General features: G+C 38.8%; 1 protein-coding gene across 2 annotated transcripts in view; it reads right to left on the reverse strand.

Annotated features, from left to right (window-relative positions):
- Positions 1 to 26,473, reverse strand: part of LOC145997401 (calcium uptake protein 1 homolog, mitochondrial-like) — a 236,586-nt gene that overhangs the window by 14,101 nt on the left and 196,012 nt on the right. The gene's annotated exons all lie outside the window — the stretch shown is intronic.

The following is a 26,473-nucleotide window of genomic DNA, read 5'->3' on the forward strand; positions in this document are numbered from 1 at the left end:
TGTAGCGATATACACACTCACACAAATGTCCCTATATTAACGGTCTGTAGGCATAAGTAACACATCTCGGATTTCACACTCGCCTCTCCTCAAGGTCACGAAAGCCCGCCAAGGGTCCGGGGCGAGAGGGGGTGAAGTCCTCGGACTGAATGTCGCGTGCTCGTCACAATACTTCTCTACCGCCCCCACCTCCTCTCCACGCAGGGAACAAAGACCTCCCAGGGTGCACCGTGGACATGTGTTTACTATAATTTCGCCTCGCTTCTGGGAAGAAAGCTTCCACCGAGTCCATGCCCTTTCAGGTTTGCCTTTTGGTCATGTCGACGAAACCACTAAGAATGACAATTTTCCAGTTTTACTTCTCTTTGTAATCTGTGCCATGATTTTTAAAATCATTTTCCCTTTTATACCCTTCTTTGTTTTTCTTTGCTTTTCACTCAGACGCATATGAATTATTCAATTGGATGACACACCAAAGAGGACAAAAACATTCATAACTTACCAGTGGTTTCAACGCTTGATTCGTAGCTCATTAGGGGCGTAACTGCAGGATGGATGGAATGACAAGAGTCAGGGGTCGTGATATGAAGTGAGCCAACCCGCTTTTCTCTCGCTATTTATGTTTCTTTCTTCCCTCCCTTCCTTCCAATAAACCATTTTTAACCATTCAATTAAATACATAGCGCATGAGTTCTAATATCTTACAGAGGAAAATCACTTTCCTACATCCAGTTTTCCGGAAAATTGAAATTAATTAATATAATCTATTTTTGGATATATTATATTTTCAGTAATGTATTTTTCATATGCGTGGCATAGAAATCAATTCAGAACATCTCTTTTGCACGTAAGTGTTGAAAATTCAACGATCTTTCAATTTGCGAACAATTTGTACAAATCAATTGGGGACCTATCTTGAAACATTGGCAGGGGTCTCTAAGTTTGTAGTTAAGCCTCTGTAACTCGTACACTGTACACTTCCATTTCTTCGTGTTCTATATCGTTTTCGTGTTTAGGATTTAATTGTTCTTACTATTCTGCCGACAAATCAGGAAGCCAAAAGCATATATTTTTAGTAATTCTAAAAATTACGCCCTACTGTGACAGTAGATGCTAAACAAGTTGCAGCAGCATTTACAAGGTAAACGCGATACTCCACAGGCCTTTATCAATCGGAAATATCAATTTTTAACTCTCATTTCAGATAGACAGACGAGCAGGTCGATATATTATATCCTATTGTAGAAAGTGATACTATTTTTAGTTCATAGAATGTTATCTCTGTATCTGTAATTGATTCCGTTATTTACCTGAAAGAAGGATCGGGCGTGCCAACGAGGACATGTTATCTAATGAAGATTATCAAGGGTCAATCGAGAATATACAAATATATAATGCATCATGTTCGTGTTCAGGAGGTGTTTCAGTATTCTAAATTTCAAAATCAGAAAACTAATAGTTTCCGCGATATTCAAACGTTAAAAATAACAGTTGTTGATTTTCGGGGGGGGGGGGGGGCGTCATCGGCCTTGGTGAGCGAGAAAGGTGAGAGAGAAATGTTATAGGAGAGCTAAGCTACATTGTGTTCTACAAATACGCAACTATACCATACTAACTGAAATATTCATATTTGTTCGATACCATGTGTAAAGATCAGCGCTCGTACTGGAAAATTGTTAGGTGAGAGAAGTTGTTCTAGCCTTGGGGGTATTCTTTGCATAAAATATTCTATTGAGGAGGGGAATACAACTCCCCGAATACACTTAGAGCATTGGTAAAGATATAATAGCAAACACATTTATATTTATATACGTATATGGATATACACTAACACAGGGTGTCGTTGTGAAACACCGACATCCTTCCACAGCATGTAAACGACATCAATGTGAACGAAATTTTTCGATAACATTTTGTTCGTTGAGGTCTTATTTTGACAGTACGAGCCCTCAAAATATACCACTTTTATCCTGTATGCTTACAGCCATGAATCACATGCCGATGCCACTAACATTTTTTCTATTGTAAAACGACAAAATGTTTAATACGCTACTGATAGACAAGGAAGGATAGCCTCCAGGATATGAATATCTCTTAATAAAACTTATAAAATATGTAACGTAAAGGTATCAAACACGTTAAGCAACGTACGTGAATTGAAAGAAATTTAAAATCAGGAATGTCGTTCTGTCAGATTCTCTGCTACCAAGAGTCAACAAGGGGGTCCAATAAGGAAAAAAAACAGGGAAAGCTGGAACAAATTTTATTATCTTCATAAAATGGTTCTTAACAATATATTAATTTTGCACGCCTGTACCACCCCAGATTTGGCCGCCATCTTGGAAATTGGCCCTCAAAATAAGTTTTTTTCCAAATATCTAACTTGGAAAGCATTTAGAGCAAAAGAGGTTATAACAAAAATTAATCTACATACAAATCTCTATAAAAAGGTTCTGTGCATTTTTCTTCTAGGATGCGCTGTTTGGGTGCTAGATGAGCTGGAAATTTTAAGTATTTTTTCCGCCCCGATTTGGAAGTGCGGAGCTCGTGGAAACATGTTTTACATGAAGTTTTGTGGTAATTCTCTTCTATAATACTAGATTTTTTACATTTGTTCTTTCTCTTCAATTGCTTTTATCACTGCATGCAGTACTTACAGGATATAGTTTAGCGTCCCTGAGTGCAGGAGATAATATATTTTGTCAAAAATAGAAGATAACTTCAAAGGAACATATTGACTTGGTCCGAAAAGGTTATTTCACAATAAAACGCCCTTGTAATCAAGGGGTTCTGTATTCAATGCCCGGTGGAGGCACATTTCTCAGTGGTTTGGAGCCCACTATAAACTGTAGGTCCAGTCCCGATTGTCTATCTGTGCATAAAGTAAACTTAAAACAACAATTCAAACCACAATAACACGATCAGAAAAGGTTTGGTCTGGGATCTTGTCAGATATGACGATGGAGCCGTCCGTGATGCGCTCCAAGAACAGTTGTGGGGATGGCAGAGGAATGGTCAACTCAATGCTAACTCAGTGGATTTTTGGCATGTCTACTAGTTCACAGATAGGCAATTGGGAAACTGTTTGGGAAACCTGATGGTAAGAGACCAGTAGGAAGGCCAAGACGAAGATGGAGGGATAACGTTGCGATGGACCTAAAGGAAATCGGTAAGGATGGGAAAGATTGATCTTGCCCAGGATAGAGACAGATAGAAGGCTTGTGTTGCTGCAGCCATAAACCTTCGGGTTTAAGAAGGCTAGAGAGTTAGTTAGTTAGTTAGTTACCAGTTCACAGATAAAATGGATGAGCTGCATGTCGATGCACGAAAGTCTCGTACATAAAGAGATAAACAAGACTCTCAGTTCTTTTGTCAGTGATTCTCATCTTAGCCACCATTCCCTGCTTTTGATTGATTGTTTTGATTGCATTTGAGTTTTAAGTCCACTTTATACACAATATGGCTAATCGGGACTGGATTAAAGTGGGATTCGAACAACTATGTGCCTCCACTGGGTATCGAACCGGGGACCCCTTGATTACAAGGCGACAACATTACCACTACGCCATCGGGGATCCCTGCTTTTGATTGTATAAAGCCAATAGTTACAAGATTAATAGGGAATAAGAAAACCAATCCTTCCAATGCTCATGATGTTGGAATGTCTTCAATGTTGAGCATTTGGCAAATGTCAAGTTTGAACAAAATGAGAGAGATTCACAGAAGCGATCACTTCTGAAGTAAAAATCGGAGATGCGTTGTATCCAGTTTTAATTTAAATAATATTTTACTAAAAAATCAAGATCAATTCAGAGAAAACTTTAAGTACAAACTTGCCCCGTACCCCTTATAGCTGATGAGGTAAGAATGTGGAAAACGAAGAAGTCTTATCTTTATGATCTCTGTGTAGCACTCTCTGAAAGTATCACAACAGACAAGAAACTGCACAGTCTGAGCTTCTTCGCATTATATTCTGTAAAAGCCTTAAAAGGGGCCTTGTAGCTGTAGGGAAATTGGGCTAAAGTGTTCAATGATCTGTGAACATTGCAATATATTCATGTGTTCAAAATCCGACACTGTTCTATCCTCTGTCCTGGGAATCTCTGGAGCAAGGTCGTGTATTACAGTAGAGTAGGGAAGAAAGCGAGTGGGCGGAGCGAAGCAGTACACGCTCCTGTAAACGGCTAGTCCTTTCAGTTTATTTTTCCACGCCACGCAACCCCGTTTCCTCTCACGTGTTCATTCGTCGAGCTCTCTCGAGTTACCACTTGCGCAGAGACTTGTTTTCCTTCGCTGGCTCCATAGATTCCCGGGACAGAGTATAGAAGAGACGGAAGCTGCAGGTGTCTTTTGGAAACTAATCTTAAGAGATAAATGCAACTTTTCGAAGCAAGCTGCACGTGTCGCTCCAACTGCGCCGTGTTCTCAATACCGTGCATCGTAGCACGTCTGTTGTTCGCGCTTGCACGGGGAATGTTTTATTATAGACTAACGGGGGACATGTCATCATCACTTCGGTTTGAAATCCCTGGGTAGATGATGGTCTGTAACTTTTGCTTCGATCTGAAAGCTCACGACAACTGTGATGATATTTTTCATATTTATTACAAGAATTCTTGCTGGTAAAAGACAAGGGATGGTTTGGTTTCTAACAGTAGCAAGAAATACAGACATTATATTCATTTGTTTTGTATTAAATACTATAAAATTATTGTTTACGAGTGATTAATATACATATATTACCACTTGAAAATACATTTTCAAGAAAGTCCTTAGAACATTTAGAATAGGTATTTTAGTACCTATGCAAATTACAGTGCAAAAACGTTTCCTTGTCTTTCTCTCTTGCAAAGTGGAGTGAGGGAAAAAAAAGTAAAATTTCTCTCTCATCTAGCACCCAAAAGGCGCATCCTAGAAGAAAAATGCACAGAACCTTTTTGTAGAGAATTTTATGTAGATTAATTTTTCTCATAACCTCTTTTGCTATGCAATGCTTTCCAAGTGAGATAGATATTTGCAAAAAACCTATTTTGGGCGCCATTTTTTCAAGATGGCGGCCAAATCCGGGTTGTAGAGGCGTGCAAAATTAATATGTTGTTAAGAACCCTTTCAGGAAAGCAATAAAATTTGTTCCAGTTTTCCCTGATTTCTTTCCTTATTGGACCCCAAAATCATCCCTTGTTGACTGACCTATGATCCCGCTTCATGTCTTTAGTATGTTGGCAACGATGAATCTGCAGTGCATGGTTACATATACACAAGATAAGAATATTATGTTTTTCGAGGGCTGGTGGACCTGAAATAGGTCCTAAAGTAGCAATAGTTATTATGGAAAATTGTTGTCTTGATATCCTCTACACGCAGCCAAATTTCGTTGATGGTTGAAGGGAAATTGAAAAGGGGTAATAATTACGCAATATTAATAACTAGTGTGCAGATTTTTGCCCACTTGCCTTTTCTATTCTTCTATAGCATAACGTAGGCTTCAATGTTTTAAGTTCGTTTCATGGTCTTTCTAGTTCAAGAACGCATTTTCATCCTGCCTATGATTGCCTATTTCTTGGGTTAGTGCCTATTTTGCTTGACCGTGCCTGAAATGCCTATTCTGCAATTTCTGCTTACTTCGGCTTCCCCCCCCCCCATTGACTTACCCTGCATTGAAGAAGGCAAGCCTTTGTTTAATTTGAACTGACTGAAATCTGATATTCGACAGATTTGAGGGAATATCAGATCTTTGAAAATTCCAAATGTCGCTTAATCAGGGTAAGCAAACTGGAAATAGGTTGTTGACTCGTACTCCGACAAAACCCTGTTTTATTTCAACTGGAAGCTTGTAGGAGTCACAGTACTCATTTGTTTTGTTGTGCTTGTAAAAGGATATAAGGTGGCTACGCTTCAAATTTGTGAAGATATCCTTGGTTTCAAAATACCATAGGACTAGGCGGCCCAAGGTTCCGCGTGCGATTCCTGTACTCGGTATTTCAGCAATTTCATTTAATGATCCTCCATCCTCATCGTCGCGATTCAGTAAAATGGCAGAAAGCAACGTAAGATAAGAAGCATATGAAATAACGGTTCACAAAGAGTGACAATTTTTTAAAGGCAGAATTTTTAGCCAATTTTAGTGCAATTTTTAATTTTTAATTTTAGGATGCCTTTTAAGTGCTTATTTCAGTGCTTTTTAAGTGTATTTTGATCCTTTTGGGCACCTATTTTTCTGCCTATTTGAGCTATTTCTAGTGCCTACATATCCGCACCCTATTAATAACTATGTGAGTTTTAGTGTATAATTTGACGAAGAATTGAAGGTGTATACATATTCATTTTTCAAAATATAAGGGCCTCGTGCTTCCTAACAGCGGCCCTGGCATCGGGCACTGATGTAAGTCAGCCATGTCAAGCTCGCGGCCCGCAGCATCTCTTGATGAGGCTCGCCTTGGTCCTACCTACATTTCATGCATAGAGGACTATATATACCGGTACAATTGAAGTTACCCCGTTTTTTCCTCATAAAGCAAGCGTCGACTCATCGAAACTTCATCAGATTAACCTATTTCCCTACATTCTTGCATTCCATTAAAAGGGGGAGGAGGCTGCCTATTAAGCAAGTTTATTGACAGGTTGGTTCTGAAGTATAGAAATATCTTGCTGGCTGGTGGAGACGAGCATGGATACTTTCTGTCGCCAACGAGACAATTGCGAAGGTTTTGCCTTGAAGAAATTTCAGTTTCTGGAAACGTTTCACACAACCTTGCCGCTGCGTAATACTTGTGGGTAGTAAGAAAATGACTATAGAAGAGGAATGTAGAATTTTTCAAACGAAATAGCAGATTGCATATTTTTGTTGTGAAAAGTGTTGATATTTTGTTTCCTCATAACGTGTATTCACTCAAAAATATTTCTTTGTTACGAAATAAAGTTGTCGACCGCCTTGGTGGAGTGGTTATGTTATCACAGTGTCGCGGTGCGACACGACTCGAGGGTTCCCAAGTTCGAATCCCGGCCTGGATGTGTGTGTTCTTTGTGAGTGCCCTTTCTTCCATTTCATCATATTGTCACGCATCATCGCCGTCGCCGTTACACAAAAGTGACACAAAAGCGATGCTAGATAACAAAAATCGAAATAAAATCAAAGGCTAAAGTATCAGAATTACAGATGAGGAGAGGATTGGTCACTTAACAAGCTATGTCAAAACGAAAAATTGAAATCATAATTTTATGGTTTTGTTGGGTTTTTTTTCTTCAAATAGATGAAAGTATGAACGTCTGTGGGCTTGCTCAGTTAGCTGTATTTACTCGTGGATGCGAGTCTCATCTCAGTGTGACAGAATAACTGCTTGTCATGATTTCCCTCCGTGACACAACAGAAATATTTTCATTGACGTAGAGATCATTTAGCAAAGATACAGTATTCCTTTATCTAAGTTAGTAACATATATATTTTACAATTTACACATACAAGTTATAAGTAACTTAAAACTTAATTAATTTGATTGTTTATTGATTTCTTTATTTTACTTCGCTTTTTGCTTTTGGTTAAACACGAAGATGGGGATGAGCGATGATATGATGAAAGGGACTCTCACAAAAACATTGATGCCCAGACCGAGATTCGAACACAGGACTCCCAGCATCGTAGCGCGCTGTGCTAACCACTCTGTCACCGATATCGGCATTGATGAATTTGAAAACAGGGTTCAAGGCTTCTAAGCGGAATTTTCTTATTCGCTAATTCCTTTTCCTTTGATGGTGCGTGTGCAAGTTCCGACCTTGAAATGGAACTTTTTTAAATACAACGCAACTCCGCATTGAGAGAGAAATATCATCACAAGGTTAGCGTTTCTAGATTTTTCTTATATCTTCCAGAGCAGCATCCTCGAATAAGTCATTTTGATGCTGGAATTTTAGTGATGTTGGAAGCATTTTCCTTTGTGAACACCTGTTCTCCATTATGAAGATAAATGAAAGAGCCCAACGATCAACAATGACTAATACACATTTGTTGTATGCATTAAGAATATTCTACTGACAAAAAAAAAATAGTACGGACATTGGGACATTGAGAATCTGGTTTCTAAAACAAAGTGTCTAATCTGTGGGACATGAAACTAGAATTGTCCCCCTCTTTTTTTTTTATGTTTTCAGCAATTGTAACCGATGTACGCTTGAAACAAACATAAAAAATACTTTCACTAACTGCCAAAATATACTTCAGTTTGATTTTATTTCAATAAAATGTATAACCCCACACCTCCTATATGCCTTCATAGCGTGGGGGAGCACTTTACTTTTTTTCCTTTTTATATAAGAACTAAAATTAAAATATTTTCCTTTACAATTACATACGGGCGTAATTATGAAGTCATTCAGTTCTTTCTAATCAGGGTTATTTGTGAAGGGGGATGAGGGGGAATGTTTCCTTCTGGTTGTTGCGTCCTCCTCCGGTTGCTAATTGTTAGCACCTGAGGGTGGGGACTTTCTATATATTTTATATAATATACCGATGCTGGAACAGTAATCACTAGAATCCTCCCGCCTGGGCCAACCTCCAAGATATGCGGCCCTACTTACAAACTGAATTTGACATGGTTGATGTAAGTGAAAGCTTATTTCCTCTTTTGTTCGTGGATTCGCCTCTGGCCTCACCCTCACCATTCCTGTCGAAGCAAACAATGTGTTACCCTCGACAAGGGTGAAATCCGATGAGCAACACACCTTGGCCTGGCTTGACGATGGGGGCTTCGCACAACAATTGCGCTCAAGGTTACCAGAAGAGTATTCCGAACGAACCTAGTATTCCAAGGTCTGTGGACCACCCATCCATGTTGATTCAAGAAGTATGTCACCCATGCCAACGGCCATACCACGCATAATGAACGGTCGGAAGAAGGCAAAACATGACTGAATATAATTCCAGCGGATATGGTTTTGTTTTATTTAATTTTTACCTACAAAGGATATTGCGAGGGAAGTTTTCCATTTTCTTCTTCTTGCACAAGTATAGATTTTGAATCGTTTCTCTAATCAACATAAGCAGGAAAACTAAATAGGCAACGATAAACTGATTTACTAATAAATTAGTAGTCCATTGGGATATGAAAGAATTGTAGCTTCCATCGTCTGTCCATAAGGGACAATAATATATCTTACATGATCTACTTGTAATGGCACGAAAATTCATTAAATTCAGAACTTCTATTTTTCCGAATATAAAAATGTCTGCCATTACTTTTCCTTGAAAGATCTCTCCTTGAAGCTCTGTTCTCCACACACCCTTTCATGGCGCGGTGCAAAGCACAGGGGAGCACTTTACTTCTTTTTTTTTTTTTTACTTTTCCTCAAGGTGTCCGATGAGAAGAAAATCCCTTCTTATGGACCATTGTCTAAGAACCAATGACAGATCTTAAATTAAGCCTTCATGTTACTAGTGTTGCCTACGAGACGAGACTTTGGCCTGTTTCGTCTCGTGGAAATGCTGTGAAATGCTGTCGCGTCTCGAAAATATTCGTTTGTCTCGGGACACATGATCAATCTCGTCTCGTCTCGAATTTTTAAAAGCCTGTCCCGTCTCGTTCCGTGGGCAACACTACATTTTACACTCTAATTCTCTCTTCTTGAAACTGGATTATGCTAAGAGAAAGTAATTTTCTATTACCTATAGCCCCTACACATGGATTGTCCGCTATTCATCTCCAATGATACGACAATGTCAATTCTATTTTCCAAAGTTGTAGTAACTATTGCAAACACTGTGATGCTAGTTGCGTCAGCTTACGAAGTCCCCCCCCCCCCCAACTCGCTCCCCAATTCTTAAATCAATAACCGGACCGATGCCAGAAGTCATAATGTCATGTAATCAAATATTCGGAAGCATATTAAGATAATATGATGTAAGGTGTCTAAGACAATGTAACCATTTATTGTATTAAGGGTAATTCAAATAATACAAGGAAAGAAGATACCTGTTTGAGTATCTGAGACTCCAAGGGTGATCGATATGAATGTTATGGTTGGATTGTAACAAGCACCAAGGTAATTAACGTGACTAAGAGAAAGGTTCAATAAAATTTTGGTAGTTAAACATTAAAATTGTAAAGAGGACTAACAGTTTTCAAACCACATGAACCAGTGGCTAAGTCAGGAATAAATTACCAGAGCGGCCAAGAGAGGACCAGAACGGCAAGTGAAGGGGAGGGGGCACAAAAAATATAGTAAAAAGTCTATTTTTTTGGCTTCTCTACCTTCGTGCAGGACTGTGGGATATGTGTAAAAAAATCCCCGGTGCATTGCAACGTGCCCCAGACGCACATGAGACAGAGGATAGGGCTCCACATATTCTCGGCCATTGCCACAGTGGACATTTTTGCTCCATAGAATTTATTATTTATTTGAATTTAATCTTACCATATTTTCACAATTGTATTTAATATGCTTCCACTGTTTTTAGTGCAACAACAACATGACATCCATTTCAAACTAGCTATTTTTTTACTTCATTTGGGAGGAACTGCATAGCCTATCCATTAGGTGGACCGAAAGGTTACTGTAATGAAATGAATGCGAACGATAGACGGGAGGGGAGGGGAGGGGGTCTGAATACATTTTTCCATGGGAGTGAAACGTGGCAATCAGACATATTAGCCGATCTATTTTGATTTCCAGGGAGTTCAAGGCAAATAATACATAACAACATACTCCGGTTAAGGTTCGCCATCATTATTATTGTACGTGCACGAACAAATAAATAAATAACGGTTTTCTTTGTTTCAACAATAATAGGGCAAGTAATGCATATTAAGTTGATATGAGTCAGAAACATTTGTATTGTGAGAGCAGCGAGCAAAGCGACAACAATATTAATGTATTGCTGTACTAGTACTTTCAAAGTAATAGGAGGTTCCCTTACAAAGGTTTGTATTGCGAGAGGAGTAAGCACAAGCAAATTTGCTGAATTTAGAGTACATTACATCCACGGTTTTCTTAAAGTTACTTTGATCTACGCTGCGAGTTTTGAGTCAGGAAAAGCGTGTGTGGGGGTGGGGAGAGGAGGTAGACGTGTGTCTGGCGGTTTGTGGCCAACCCTGGCCACCCCTTAGCGTTGCCACTGATATGAACACTACGCCACTCCTCCCAAATACACTTATCGCTCACCGAGAATACACATACTTAACATGCTATCATTACGCATCGTTCATGCACCAGCAAAGTAGCAAATACAGTTAAGAAGTGCAATTTTACATCACAAATTGCACAAGGAACGTTTCTCCAAAAGTAAATAAAATACCAGAGCATTTCATCCAAAATTATCCATCACTGGTTCGGAAGAAACAAGATAAAAGAAAGGGACTTCGGTCCCGAGGTAACACCATTTGCGATGAGCGTCGTACCAGGCTGCACAGCATAATTCTCAGCAACACATTAGGCACATTATTACTCTTCACGCTGAAACTTTTCTTCCACACTTTAGTACTAGACCTTTCTTGACCTTAGTTGACTGATTGATTGGGTTGGTCTTTTAAGTCCACTTTATACACAGTAAGGTTAATCGGGACTGGACCTACAGTTTAAAGTAGGATCCGAACCACTATGTGCCTCCAGTGGGTATCGAACCCGGAACGTCTTGATTATAAGGCTACTTGGATTGGATTGATTTGGTGTTTTAAGTCCACTTTTTGCACAGTAAGGTTAATCGGGACTGGACCTACAGTTTAAAGTAGGATCCGAACCACTATGTGCCTCCAGTGGGTATCGAACCCGGAACGTCTTGATTATAAGGCTACTTGGATTGGATTGATTTGGTGTTTTAAGTCCACTTTTTGCACAGTAAGGCTAATCTGGACTGGACCTACAGTTTAAAGTGGGATCCAAAGCACTATGTGCCTCCACCGGATATCTATTTCTTCTGAACTTTCTTGACCTACTTGTTGATTTCTTGACTTTTTCTTGATTTTCTTGACATTGTTGACTGGTAGACACCCTGTAAATACTCGGAAAAAGCCGGAGTGGTAAATGCAAAAAAAAAAGGTAAAGGTAAAGTGTTCCCCTGTGCATAGCACTATGCCATGAAGGCGTATAGGGGGTGTGGGGGTAACGCCTCACACTTTCTATGCAAGCCCCATAAAATGACCCCCAGTTGCCATTCTCTATAACATTGGGTTCTAAGTTAAGAAAATATCTGAAATTCTCCTTTCCATGTATTATGATATTAATGCATCATACTCGCTATTTTCAAACTGTTATTTACTGATTTCAATACGCAAATACATAATAACAAATATAATAGTAATAACACGACAAATTATCCCTACAAGTTTGCACCACTGAAAGCATCCAATTATTAATTTCCAGCCCCTCCAGAAAAAAAAATCCTGCGTACGCCAGTGCTTACAGTACATTTAAACCATTTGTTGTTACAAAATGGAGGTTTACCTCTCTCCCCTTCTAAACTACGCATTTTCGTCTCAAAGTTTGTTACTAATTTATGTTCCAAGCAACATGCTAAACTTCGAATAAGAAAAAGTACTGTAGTTCCATTGCTTCACAAACGTCTGAAGTCCGTGTGTTATTTTTTAAAAAATAATTTGCATTGTTTCTAAATGATCAAAACAATATACAACATACATTGAAAATTATAATATAAAATTTGTACAGGTTGATTATTTTTCCGCCTCCGTTACGATGTTATGAGTGTAGCAGGCTTCGACGCCAGAGATTCTCTGTCATGTTGGAATCCTGGGGGAGGTATTGGATTTGTGTCTATTTAATGATGTTTTTCATCGCTTCATCATTCATCCCCAGCTTGCGATTATCCCAGTCCTTTTTCGCTTGAAGCGGGCGACAAAGGCAGTGGAAGGACAGACGAGGTGTCTTTCGGGGGGAATGGTTGGCAATGGGACAAGGTTACTGATGACAGTTTTATGAGGGTCACGTCAGCCCCAGGTTTCCATTGCCGAAATACTATATACAACACCTTTGCTGTTTCCTGCGTGCGCTTGCTGTCATGGTCATCAATCATGAACCTGATTTTCCGCATTTGCAATATATCATAATATTATATAAAGAAAAAAACAATTTGAAAGCTCATTCAGTACACAATTGAATCGTTTCTTTAAGAAACCACCTATCGACCACTTTTGGCCAAAACGACATTTTTACAGTTTCATTTAGCCCTTACCAAGATGCATCATCATTTGATGTAGAAACCGCTCATATAACTGCATCCGTAACGAAGGCAAGTGGCCTTGAAATATCCGTTTACTGCAGAAACCCCTCAGGCGCCGCAACATAGAGGGTTTCTACAGTAAAGATGTAACTCCGTTGGTACCAACTGATTCAATCGGACGTTCCGTACAGTTGGCAATACTACGTACATTGTATCCAAGAACAAGTGTTCTCCTGTCGAGTGGTGTGTTTAACATTGTCGTGAATTCAGTGGCGTGCCCAAGGGGAAGGGGGGGTTGGTGGAGGTCATGCCCACCCCCTTTGGCCCAGCATTCAAGAATAAAAGAACATCAAAAGCAGGAAAAGATGGCAAAATGAAGGCTGGCGACTAAACAAATGTATACGCAAATCCCTCCCCCTTTAGAAAATCCTGAGCACGCCACTGCGTGAATTGTTGCCTGACAAAGTTCATCTTCGGCTAAATTCACCAAAAGCCAACAGGAAAGGTTCCCATAATCAGGAAGAAACTGGACGATATTCGTAAGTTGCTGGATTCCACACGAGAATATGACAACTTCTACTACAACATTCTGCTGTGCCCAACAACACATGCTGAATGCTTCAACTTGGTCTAGGACAGTGGCGTAGCACCCGCCTTCCGCAAAAACCCCGCAATGCTGGGGGCGGGGGGAGTTATAGGGGTCCCACTATATCTCTCTGTCATCCTGAAATTTTATATAATCCCAGAAATTCAGCAGTTACTGTCGCTTATTTAAAAAATGGATTTACGAAACAGAAAGTTGGTTCCCAGTAACATATCATATGACGACGTCTGCGATAATAAGCAGAGGGGCCCGGGCAACTTGACATTATGGGTCTCTTCCGAAAATCAGAATTAAGTTACTTGCTCATAGATGGCAATCGGTAGGAAGATTCTCTCATCTCGTACCTTTATACCTACGTGGTTTTCGTAATAGTAGTGTAGTGTAGTGTAGTACAGTTGTGAATCGAGTAGAAAGATTCAGTTGCTCAACCGGTTGATGTCTTATTGTTACACAATACCTAAACAAGCAAAGTTGATAATTTATGACATTTTTATTACCAGTAATATTACGTGATATTTAAAATGTAACTTCCCACCAAATATTTTCAAGCCCCCCAAGCCTCAGTATGAGATTGAAATAAGATAAATTTCCCACATTGTCCACACCTATTACATTTTACTTCAAAGGGGCCCAAAAACTCGGGATGTTGAGCCCAGGGGCATTTTCCCTTTGCCCTTAGGTCCAATAGCCCCAATTCCGCCACGCAGGGTATACAACGTATACAGTACTCGAAGTGCTCCAATCGCTCCAATAGGCATTTCATTGAGTGACAAATTTTCAGTGAATAAGTCCAGTCACTGCTTAATTTTCTATCTCTCAAGACTTGAGTCCGCCTCTATTTCTTAGCAGCAGATTGCAATTGACCCGAAGATATTAGGTCACCATTGACAATGTAGAGGTCCAGTTCAATCCCCGTAACTGAAATGATAAGTTTGCTTGAGTATATAACTCACTATTAGTATTAGAAGCGTAATGTGAAGGCTCTTACGTTGAATCTTGGCCTGGCATAGCCAGAGGATGGCTTTTTTGGGCTTAAGGTGCATCCACCTCTAAGTCCAAAAAAGGAGTGTTTAATATCCTTTAAACAATTTACCCAAAAAGTATTTTTTTAAATATATGTGTATTATATGTAACCTACATTAAAGAAAAAAAGCTTCGAACAAAAAATACAAAGGATCACGAACAAAATAGTTGGCTATGTGAAGCCTCCACCCTCCTTAAAAAAAGAATCTTGGCCTTGCCACCGCGTTGAAGTAAGAGAAAATATTTCTAATTTCTTCATCCAGTTATTTATGAGAGATTTAGACAAGCCTAAGTCGATGTCGAAAAATTGGAAGGAAGGGTTAATTCATTTTACAACTTTGGAGGGGGGGGGGGGGGTGCTAACTATTGTGCATCTGTCCCAGGCCAGTAGCTAGAACTGACCTCCATGGGGTGCTTATGGGGGTATCAGGTGGTGCTTTGTGAACCAAGTCCATTTTTGAAAAGTTCAATAGTATTTAATGAAGGTAAATTATGTGTGTCGGGGGTCATTAAGTTAAATTAAAATATAAAATTTAGAAATATACAAATACTACAGTTTTTTTCTATATATCTCCTAAAACATCTCTTGAAGTGCTAATGACTGCCACTGACACCATCCCTTAACACACTCTCCGTACTATTTTTGATGATACAAATATTTTTATCATACATGTTAAAATGTACAATATTCACTTCAATCATAGTGCCTACCATACATTCCACCCCCGCCCAAAGCAATAAAACTTGGGATCTGTTGACATTTGACGTAGATGCGGAAGGAATGTGGATAATGACATCAAAGTCACAGATTTCTGTTAAACGAGAGGCTGCAACAGGGGCAAGGAAGATACAGATAAAGAAGGTTCCTTATGAAAGAACATTTTAAAGTCTTGAGAATCTTCTAAACACTTGCCACTGCTTAGACTTCTGCTCATAAACAAGATGCACGAACGAAGTTGTGAACAAAATAATATATTCTCTCTAAATTTTCGATCTTTACCTCAAATTAGAATACAAAATAGTTTTACCTAATGTCAAGGGGCTGGCGGCAGTGCCAGGGGGAGGGGCTGGTGACCCTGTCAGGGGGGCTGAGCCCCCCTGCCCCTGCCTGGCTACGGGCCTGGTCTGTCCCACTCTGGCATCATCTCAGTGTTTATTCTTTTCCACTGAGGGGGCCCCCAGAGAACTGCGCTACGCCACTGGTCTAGGAGAAAGATTAGGTACGTTAGATTACTACCTATTTTGTTCTCTGAAAATGTGAATTTTTTATCTCTTTACGTGGAAGATTTTTTTGTTTTGTTCCCCTTAAGTTTAGCTCAAATAATTTGAATAGCTAATGATTATTATGAAGAAAACAATACATTTGTGTTTTCAAGCTTTTTCATTTTCTTCACGCTCATCTATTTCATGAATAAAATAAAGTCTTATTTGTGATTCGTTGCGATTTTCTCCCTCCATAAACAAAAAATAATAATAAATGAGCATTATGAAATCGCGCTGATAATGGCGGAAAATAAATGTACAAAAGTGGTTCACTGAAGAAGAAAAAAACTGTGAAATTGGAAAAATAATTATTCCCCCACTACTAAATATCGGAAACATTCAAAAACCGTGTATATGTGTTTGGACAATGGGACTTAATTTTGACCAATTTGTTTTACTGCGTTCAAACATTATGTGGGACAATAGCATTTTTTTGTTTTCTCACAAACGATATTTGTGGAAATTGGGGGTTTCTGAAATAAGCTATTCAATTTCTGTCTAGGAACATAAACAAGATTTATTAGTTCCTCTTGACAGTAGTGTATTTGAAGGAAGGGTGTCGGGATGGGATTTTTAGAGAAACGTTTCTAGTGCGAACTAGTAAAGAAAACTTTTATGACTTTCTTAATTACCAAACCAACTGCAAAATTACTCAGGGATGTTTTTTTTTAAAAGGGAGATAAAATACAATGAAAAGTGTAAGGGAGGGTGACCTAAAAGAATTATAGCTGAATGAAAGTGAGAATGCATAAATGCATTATCTATTTTTCTTTGATGTCTGCAATGTGTCAGTTGTCAAAGGGAAATAGGATAGAACATAACGTTTTTTTTTAAATTTATTTAAGAGCCATTATTTTGAAATTCGAACCAAGAAGTTATATTTGGATAGTTGTATTTTTTGTTCTCCGTGATTTTTTTATATGTTGAAGTCATGAGAAATGAATTTGGTGCAATTTTCAGACGCTGGAAAAATTTTCCCTACCCTGTAGAAAATATCATACTTCAAGGTCAAACCGTCCACTATTCATGAAAAGTGAAACATGAGTACGTTTGGAGTGCTGTATCTTTGGAAAGCTACAACACCCCCGAACTTTTGTTTTGATATACTGTTAGTATAAGACTGCTTGTATACATTCAATTGTTTTGATGGGGTATTGTTGCTTTCCATTGTTATGCAGCAACAAAGAGGGTCCAAAATGCAGTTTTTGCCTGTTTTCGGCCCTTAATATCTTGGTTAAGTTACACTACCCCAAAATTTTGCTTACTGGGCATGGAAGCTCACACTATTAGGGCAAGCTACCTGATATTGACGCTGTTAGCAGATATAAACACTCAAAAATTGCGAAATCGGCAACTTTAGAATTAGGCTTTTCTCAAAACAGCGGAAGGGTAGCAAAAAACATGGTATGCCATCTTGTAGCTGAATACATGTACTAACACATGGAAATAAAAAAATCGTTGGAGCCTCATCCCATTTTCGAGGAAAAAAAATTCAAAATGTTAAGAAATGTCAATGTAAATTATCTCGCTTCCTCTCCTATCAGAAAGAGGAACGACCATTTCTCCTCCCTTTCTTTGTTCCAAATGGAACACTTCATGACTTGAAAAGTTGTGGGATAGTTTTAGCTTTTATTTCTTCGATGGATAACGTAGTGGTAATGTCACCTCCTTGCAATCAAAGGGTCCCGGGTTTTATGCAGGGTGGAGGTACAAGTGGTCCGGATTCCACTTTAAACTGCAAATCCCCAGTCCCGATTAGCCATCTTTTGCATAAACTGGGTTTAAAGACAAAACTCTAGATACAGTGGCGTAACAAGGATTTAAGAAATGGGGGGGCACTTATACATTTTTACAATAGTCAGTCATCATTTCGCCACCTTTTTCTGCTTTGACATTCTTTTTACTGGACAAGAGGGGGATAATAATCTCCTCCAGCCCCCATTTTTGGCACGCCACTATATATTTTTTTGGAATTCATGCGATGAGAGTATGTTTGTAATAGATGCTGTATCATTATACCAAAGAGAACAGAATTTTTTGTAAAAGTCTGTACTTGTAACACCATACTGTGTGAGAGATTCCCAAAATAAACCAATATCAATTCAGGTAGGCATAGGAGAGGACTTCCTTGCGTAGTGGTTTTCAGATCACGCTACGATGCCAGGGGTCCTGGGTTCGGATCCCTGCCTGGTGTTGATTGTTCTTTGTGAGTGTCCCTTCATCAATTTCATAAATCATCACTCATACTCACCGTCTTGATTAGCCAAAAGTGACAGAAAAGCGACGTAAATAACCTAGTATCAAGTAATCTCAAATAGATCTAGGAAAAGCAGGTTTAGGTTATTTCCACCATCTTAATATTGTTCCTGCAAAAAAATCAATTTATTTCTGTCATAATCATGGCCATTGTTTCAAAGGAATTTCAAAATATCAGACACAAATTTATATTTTCGGATGCTTTACCTTCCAAGCATATTGGTGTACTCCAGATGCGCTTGGTTTTCTTTGGATTGTGGTGCGGTGACCAGTTTTTTTTTTAAAATAAAAAATAACGTGTAAGTAGGGAGGAATACAGAATTTTTCTAGCAACATGTTAATACAACCTCAGCGACAACTGTTACCGTTGCACACGGACATTGGATTTTAATTTAGAAACCATTTGTTTTCGTAAATCCGTTTCTCTTCTTTTGAGTTTTGATTGAGTTGGTGTCTTAAGTCCACTTTATTCACAGTAAGGCTAATTGGGACTGGACCTACAGTTTATAGTGGGATCCGAACCACTATGTGCCTCCACCGGGTAGCGAACCCGGGACCCCTTCATTACGTTTCTCTTCTTTTGACTGATGCCAAGTACAAGGGACGATTATTGTGTTGGGGCAAGGGGAGAAATGCATTGTCCCAATAGCCAGTCCGTCCTACGACCGTATAGTATTTTTCACATCTTTGGTACGGCCTTTAATAGTTACGTACACTCATTGAAATGCGTTTGTAATCACATGTGATTGAAAAATTCAGATGTTTTTCACAGCTTCTAGAGTTCCACTTTATACTCGTCAATGTGCCACAATCCAACTTGTCAGGTGCAATCTTCGAAATTCGAATATCCTTGAAGATTGATTGATTGATTTGGTGTTTTAAGTCCACTTTACGCACCGTAAGGCTAATCGGGACTGGACCTACAATTTAAAGTGGGATCCGAACCACTATGAGCCTCCATCGGGTATCGAACACGAGACCCCTTGATTACAAGGAGACGACACTACCACTGCGCCATCGGGGAGCCCCTCAATCTTTCAAATAAAAGGTCAAGTAATACCCAAGCTAGACAGAAATTAAGAAGTAGGAGTTGTAATGGTCGGGTTGAACATTACTGGTTTTGTATTATTGTATTAATTAATTGCCGGCCAGCTACAAGGTGTAGTGTTAAGTAATATGTTTTCCATGTGTGTACTTTTATGATATTATTACTAGAGCTAGGAATTTTAGGTGCTGCACCTTAAATTTTTTTGTGTGAAAATAGGTAAAAAAGTGACTCATCCCCAAAATAAGCACGTATTGAACTCTACTCATGGTGTTTCGGTTGCAACTTTTTGCACCTTTTTCACAATCTCAGAACCTTTTCCACCTTTTTCACAATCTCAGAACCTTTTGCACCTTTTCGCCCTTTTTGCATCTTTATCATTTTTTTAAATACAACTCGGCGCGCTGTTTAACCCCACCCACATTCGACGCACGGCTTTTTGTAATGCGATTCTTGTTTACCGTACAACAATGAATCGGCTTTCTTCAGTTCTTGGACGTTAATGTAGTAAGCGCACGGACTTTAAACAGTGCCAACAATGACGCGTTACAATTGCTAGAAGTTGTGCTCTTTTTGTCCTATGCTGCATTGTTTACGAATTGCTGTAGGAAAGCTGTTTTGTTTTCGTTTCCTTCTCCCGTCTCAGCGAGCAAGGTAACTGCAGTCTGTGATCGACTGATCGATGCATCGGATTTGCTTGTTCACCATGCCAAAGCATAAAGTAAATGTTGGGAAACTGCAGGACATCGTTAAACAGTTTAGCTGTGACGGCATTCAGAGTGATGGATCTGTTCTGAGGTGTGATGTGTGTGATATTTCTATTGCTGTTGATGACAAACATCAACGCACTCGGGTTGTGCAGCATCTACAAAGTGGGAAGCACGTCAGGAATAAAGAATTACGAGATGGTAAAGGTGGGAAGCGACAGCAATTCATTGGTGAGGCGCTTGCATCTTCGAGTTCCAGAAATACAAATGAATTTTTCAGTGAGACAGCAAGGACATTTATAGCGTGTGGAATACCTCTTTCGAAACTTAACAATCCTGTCATGAAATCATATTTGCAAAAATATACTGGGAAGTCAGTTCCAGATGAGAGCACCTTAAGGAAATCTTACCTTCAACCTCTTTATGAAGCTAAAATCTCGCAGATCAGGCAAGTAGTAGCTGACCATCCAGTCTATTTCATACTAGATGAGACCACAGATAGGCAAAACAGGTACGTTTTGAACATTTTAGTAGCACCTCTCAATGGACATCAAGTGAAACCCATGCTTTTAAAAACTTATTTTCTCGGCAAAACAGACAATGCAAGTGTAATGCAAAGTTTCAATGATGCATGTTTTGTATTGTGGCCAGAGGGCGTAAAATATGATAGTGTGTGGTTAGTTCTTACAGATCAAGCATCTTACATGTTAGCTGCATTTTCTAATCTGAAGAATATGTATCCTAACTTAAAACATGTGACCTGCATTGTTCATGCTTTGCATCGAGTTTGTGAAGCTCTTAAAGATGAATATACATATGTGAACGAATTTGTTTCTAGCATTAAGAAAATACTGAAAAAGGCTCCTTCTAGAATACAGAAGTACGTAGAAATTACGAAACTTCCACTACCACCCTCTCCCATCCTCACTAGATGGGGTACATGGTTAAAAGCTGCAGTGTTTATTTGCAATCATTTCCATACAATATCGATATTTTTAGATGCTTTGCCTAGTGATTCCTCAGCTGTAGAAAAAGCCAAAAAACTTGCACTTAAACAGGAATTGCAAGATGAACTCTATATTGTACATGGCTTCTCTTTCCTTACTACTGCAATCACAAAACTGGAGGAGCAGTGTCCTGAAAAGGAAGCACAGTGGGCTGTTTTGATGAATGTGCAACGAGAGCTGCAAGGGGTCGGGAAAGAGAAGTTAGAACAAAGTTTAGCCAAAAACCCTGATGTTCAAGAAGTCGCAACCAACAAGGATGTGGATTACCGGTTGAAAACAAAATACGCACCACTTGTGTCTGTTGACGTTGAACGTTCTTTTTCAACTTACAAGTATCTGCTTAGTGACCGCAGATGTAGCCTCACTCAGAAGAACATAGAAATTTTGAATGTAATCTATTTTAACAGTTTTCTAGATGACTAATTCTAAGCAAGTAAGAAGAAGCAGGTTTTCCTTTATGTCGCTTTCTAATGTATCAGAGAATTTTCTTTGCTTAGTTATATTAAACGATTTAAAACCAGAGAATACTCTGTGTTTATCAGACAAGTTGAATCATATATGTTATATTAAACGATTTAAAACCAGAGAATACTCTGTGTTTATCCAGACAAATTGAATCATATATGTATGCACTACTCACAATAAATTTTACATCTGAAAATTAGCACCTATTTTAGCACCTTTTTTGTACAAAAATTGGCACCTTTTTTGCACCTTTATTGGCAAATTTTTGCACCTAAAATTCCTAGCTCTAATTATTACATGTAAGTGTATGTGCTTAATGAATTGTGATTTTTGATGGATATTAGGTTCCACTGTTTTTTAGCTTCCCGGTTTGGGTGAAGCTACGGGGTTCACGTTCACGGACGTTTACCCCGACTATGAAAAAGGGCCAGTTGGGCTTTAGGAAAAAAAAAAACAGTTTTTTACTACCTTCACAACGACGAAGACCCTTCGAAAGTCTTGTCCACTGAGGGTGGCTAGACTGAATGATTGAGAAGAAAATGTAATACTTGGCAAATGAACAGCTTCGAGAGTCTTAGTCCACTTATGGTGGCTAGACTGGTGACTGAAATTAATGTATCATTTGGCCAAGGAACCTACTTCGAAAGTTTAGTTCACTTATGGTGGCTAAACTAATGATGGAAAATATATGTAGCATTTGGTAAAGCTAACCCCTGTTTGAAATCCCCAAGATTCCCAATTAGCAAAAGATTTGCATTTGTACGATATTGCCGAGTCGCATCAGAATGCCTAGCGCGCTGAATGAGGATGCTGCGTAAGGAAACGCAAGACTACTCGGAATACAGTAAGTCGAGGGTAGGCTACAGAGATAGTTAGGCTAACTCTGTGTTAATGAAAGTACCAATGGTTAGGCCATAGGTACACCTTTGCTTGAATTAAGGAAATTGGTTGATTATGTAAATGCACGTAAGTATGGAAACGCTTTGTAAATATGTAAATAATAGCAACGTATAATAAATCCATATAATCCTACTAGAAATGTTATGATTTGCTGAAGTTACTCCAAGAACTACAGTTACTGTCCATTTTTAACAAAATATTTTTTCACTTTCTGTACATGTGTAACGAACCAGGGACTAAAAATATAAATGTTATGTGGAACCCCCCCCCCCCCAAATTTTCTCTCTCTGGCTGTTGTAGTTTCTGAGATACTCACTTATGAGTGTCTCAGAAGCTATGGTTGACACGGAGGTACACGATGGATCTCGATGTTAATGTAGAACCTAACATTGTGACTTTTAAATCAAGGCTTATCGAGTTTGATCCTGATGGAGGAACGTTGCACAGTGGTTCAGACTCATAATTTCGTTCGTTGCCTCATTGACTTTTCAAATTTCACCTCTAACGATCGAAAAGCAAGTAAATAAAGTAAATTAAAATAGTCGCAATCTCGTACTATATGTTCTGCTGCAAGTGACCCAACAAAGGCTCTTAAAATCTCATGCCAGTGACGTTCTCTGTGCCGTCAAACAAATTCCGGTAATTGCACTTCCGTAATTTATTACTTCATCTTTCTTTCTCATGGTCAAGCGAAACCTGTAAACATTGATGTAAAATAGCCAGAAATATAAAAAAATCATGCAATTCAACATTTAGATTTACTATTGTATCCTTAAAGATAATCAGGTTGCACATAAATACCGTCAATATCAATATAATCTATAATCTTTGTGGCCCTTTGAAGATCGTTGAATATCTTAAAAGAAGCCCCACGAAGTGGTTCACCAACAGGGTGAAGTCTGGTACCACCTTTGTTCGTAGAGTGCTTACTCCAAGAAGGGAAAGTGTTAGAACTAACAAGGGAAGTACAATAAATGTGAAGAGAGTGAAGGTTTTCACTTTCTCTTCTTGTGCCCCAGCCTGCTAACTCCACACGTGCCGTTATGTAACCCCTTAACCATCTGAGGGATGTTTCTCTCATTGAGGACAGTTCTTAAAGGCAGGCTCCTTTTTTATTGTGTTTTTGCGAGTTTATGTGCAACACCCCTCTTGTTCCCCATCCCTCTGCACGCTTTCTCTGCCGACCCTTCTCTCTTAAATGTTTTAACATTTTCATCCCTATCACAGCCTCATCAATTTTACCAGAAGGGTTGGACATTCTGGTTCGAAAGATCGGTAATTTATGACAGCTTTCCCCATCTTTAGTGAGTTTTCGAAAATTACTTGATTGACCCCTAACGCATTTCGTTTGAGTCGCATCCTTTTTTTCCCCGTAGTTCCACGCTTTTCACTGAAAACAATATAAGGCTGAAAGGTCTGTCTTCAGTGTCCCTACACTGACCAATCGCATGACTCTAAACTGCACTAGAGTTTCTAAAGTTCTTGCCTGAATTTATTTAAACTAATCAGTATTTGCTCACACATTGGAGTGTTCAGAGGACGGAAGAATCATACGTACTGAAGGGTGAGTATTCTCTTGAATAACCACCACTGAAAATATTCATGTTTTTATATACTCCAGTGCATATGCTATTTGTTCCAAATTGCTTAGCTTTTATTGCTATTTTTATTTAGTCTTTTTTTTTTTTTCAATTCGCACGTTCAGAATATTTCCTTCTGATGTTTTTAAAGTATCGTGAAAGAGTTTTTGCAGATCAATATGAATATGCAAACGGAAATTCTGTCTTCGGTAGTGTTTCTGGTAAAATAGATGCCAAACTCTGACAACACGCAGGCCTGTAGCTTGGAGTGATCTCTTGACGAGGCGTTCACGGGTTACTGGTGAGTGGGGGTGAGCTTGTTTCAAACATGTAAAACATAATACTTTCAATAGTTAAACAGAAATGAAACATGAACTGCAACTAGAGATGTTTTTTCTTTTTTTTGTTCAAAATGAGAATAGAATTCTGTGCTTCTTGAATTCATACATATAACTAAATTCTTCTATCAGAATTGTATTACTTTTGAGAAAAGTTGTTGTGGTGGTTTCAAGAGCACACTTTCATTGCGAGGAGAGCAAGTGAGAAGATTTTTACTCTTCTTTCTATTTTTTTAAAAATGGACAACAATATTAATTTTACCGGTGAGAGGGCTAGTTTTCATAGTAATAAGTATGATGTTGATATGACTAATATACAAATCAACGTGGTGCTAGCGTATTGAGCAAGAACAAATTACTATTTTTTCTTTGAAAAAAATCGATAATTTAAACTGAATTATTAATTAAAATTATTAAAATTTTGAAATTGAAGGGAATGCATTGTTCCGTCTCACTTGCCCCTAGTAAATGTTCCCGTTTGCGATATAAGAGATGCAAATGTATTAGATATCAATAAACTTATAAATTCTTTCTGACATGCATGTGAAGAAGAAGCATGGAAGGACATTGTGAAATACGATGAAAGGGGTCTCGGTCCAGGTTAGGCTAAGCCTCCCTCGCCCATCCCTAGCTACGGGTCTGACAACACGACATTAAAAAAAAGTGTAGAAACCCCAGTAAGTGTATGGCGAAATACATATAATTTCATTTGGAATGGTTTCATATTCCATACTACTGTTATACTATTTGCTACCTACCCTATAATACGTCGTTTTATTTTGAGAATATCTATACCAAACGGTCAACACCGGTAGCAATGATAAGTTTAATTTTCCTGCTTGCTGCTATCGTGCGATTGTAATAGTCAGTTTATACTCGGCATATGCGTGTGCTAGCAGTGCAACTATTTTACCAAAGTGCTTAATTTCAATTTGGACTTCACCTTTTTTTACGCCGATTTTCTACCAATTTTGACTAATCGCGACGATGAAGATGAATGATCATCTGATGAACTACATGAAGAGTCAGTAGTTTACGACTTTTGAGGCGAGTTTTGTCACAAATAGGAGTCCCCAAAGAGCCAGTTTCCAATTTCTAATCACGGGTGAGTTTTCTCACACTAGTCTAGGCTTTGTAATTATTCCTCTAGCAAATGTATGTGGTGAACATGCTTATCCTGGCTAAAGGAGTGTATTTACACCCTTTCATCTGCATACAGTGCAAATGCACCCCCTAAGCTCGGATGAGTATAACCACCCCTCATTTCGCGGGCGGGTAAATGCGCTTCCCAAGTTCATGAAGGAAAACTCACCTTTGTTTAGAACGAGGAAACTTGCCTTTTGTGGACGTCTATTTGTTACAAACCAAAGTCACCCCTGTAAGGTGAATTTACAGTGTTTGTTTATCAGTGTACTCAAAGCGCTCGGCTACCAGGGCGTACTTCATTTCAGTTAAATATCTGATACTACATATAATTGTATGTAATAATAATAATAATAATTAGAAATTCAAATGAACGTGTGTCGTGATTGCAGGGGTTTGGTGAAGGGTGTGGTCTGTAAAAAAAAGTTGGGAACTACTGCATGAATATATCCAAAAGCTTCGGAATCAGAATCATGTGTACATTCTGTGTCTTAATAATACAACTGGGACGGTGTTTTAAATAATACCATGAACTTTGGGGAAAAAGACCCCCCTGCCCCCCCCCAAATACATCATTTGCAATGAAACCATTACTTTTATATATCATTATTAATGTTATGATTATAAACTTGGTGCATTTCTCTACTCGAAACATCCGGCCCCCGTGGCGGAGTGGTTAGCACATTGAGCTACGACGCCAGGCATCCCGGATTCAAATCCCGGCCTGGGCGTGGATGTTTGTGAGTGTCCATTCATCAATTTCATCATATCATCACTCATCCTCATCTTCGCAAATTAGGCAAAAGTGGCACTAAAGGCGAAGTAAAATAAAGCAAATCAATCAATCAATCAATCCACTCGAAACACCTGATGAGCTAATATCTGGCATAATTGTATTTTGTCAGATGTCAATAAAGGACAATTTTATTCATGAAATTTATGTTGTTTTATCTTTAACTTTATCGGATTTCGGTAATTTG

Source organism: Lepisma saccharinum, chromosome 13 (assembly GCF_977018435.1).
Source record: "Lepisma saccharinum chromosome 13, izLepSacc3.1, whole genome shotgun sequence".
NCBI lineage: Eukaryota > Metazoa > Arthropoda > Insecta > Zygentoma > Lepismatidae > Lepisma > Lepisma saccharinum.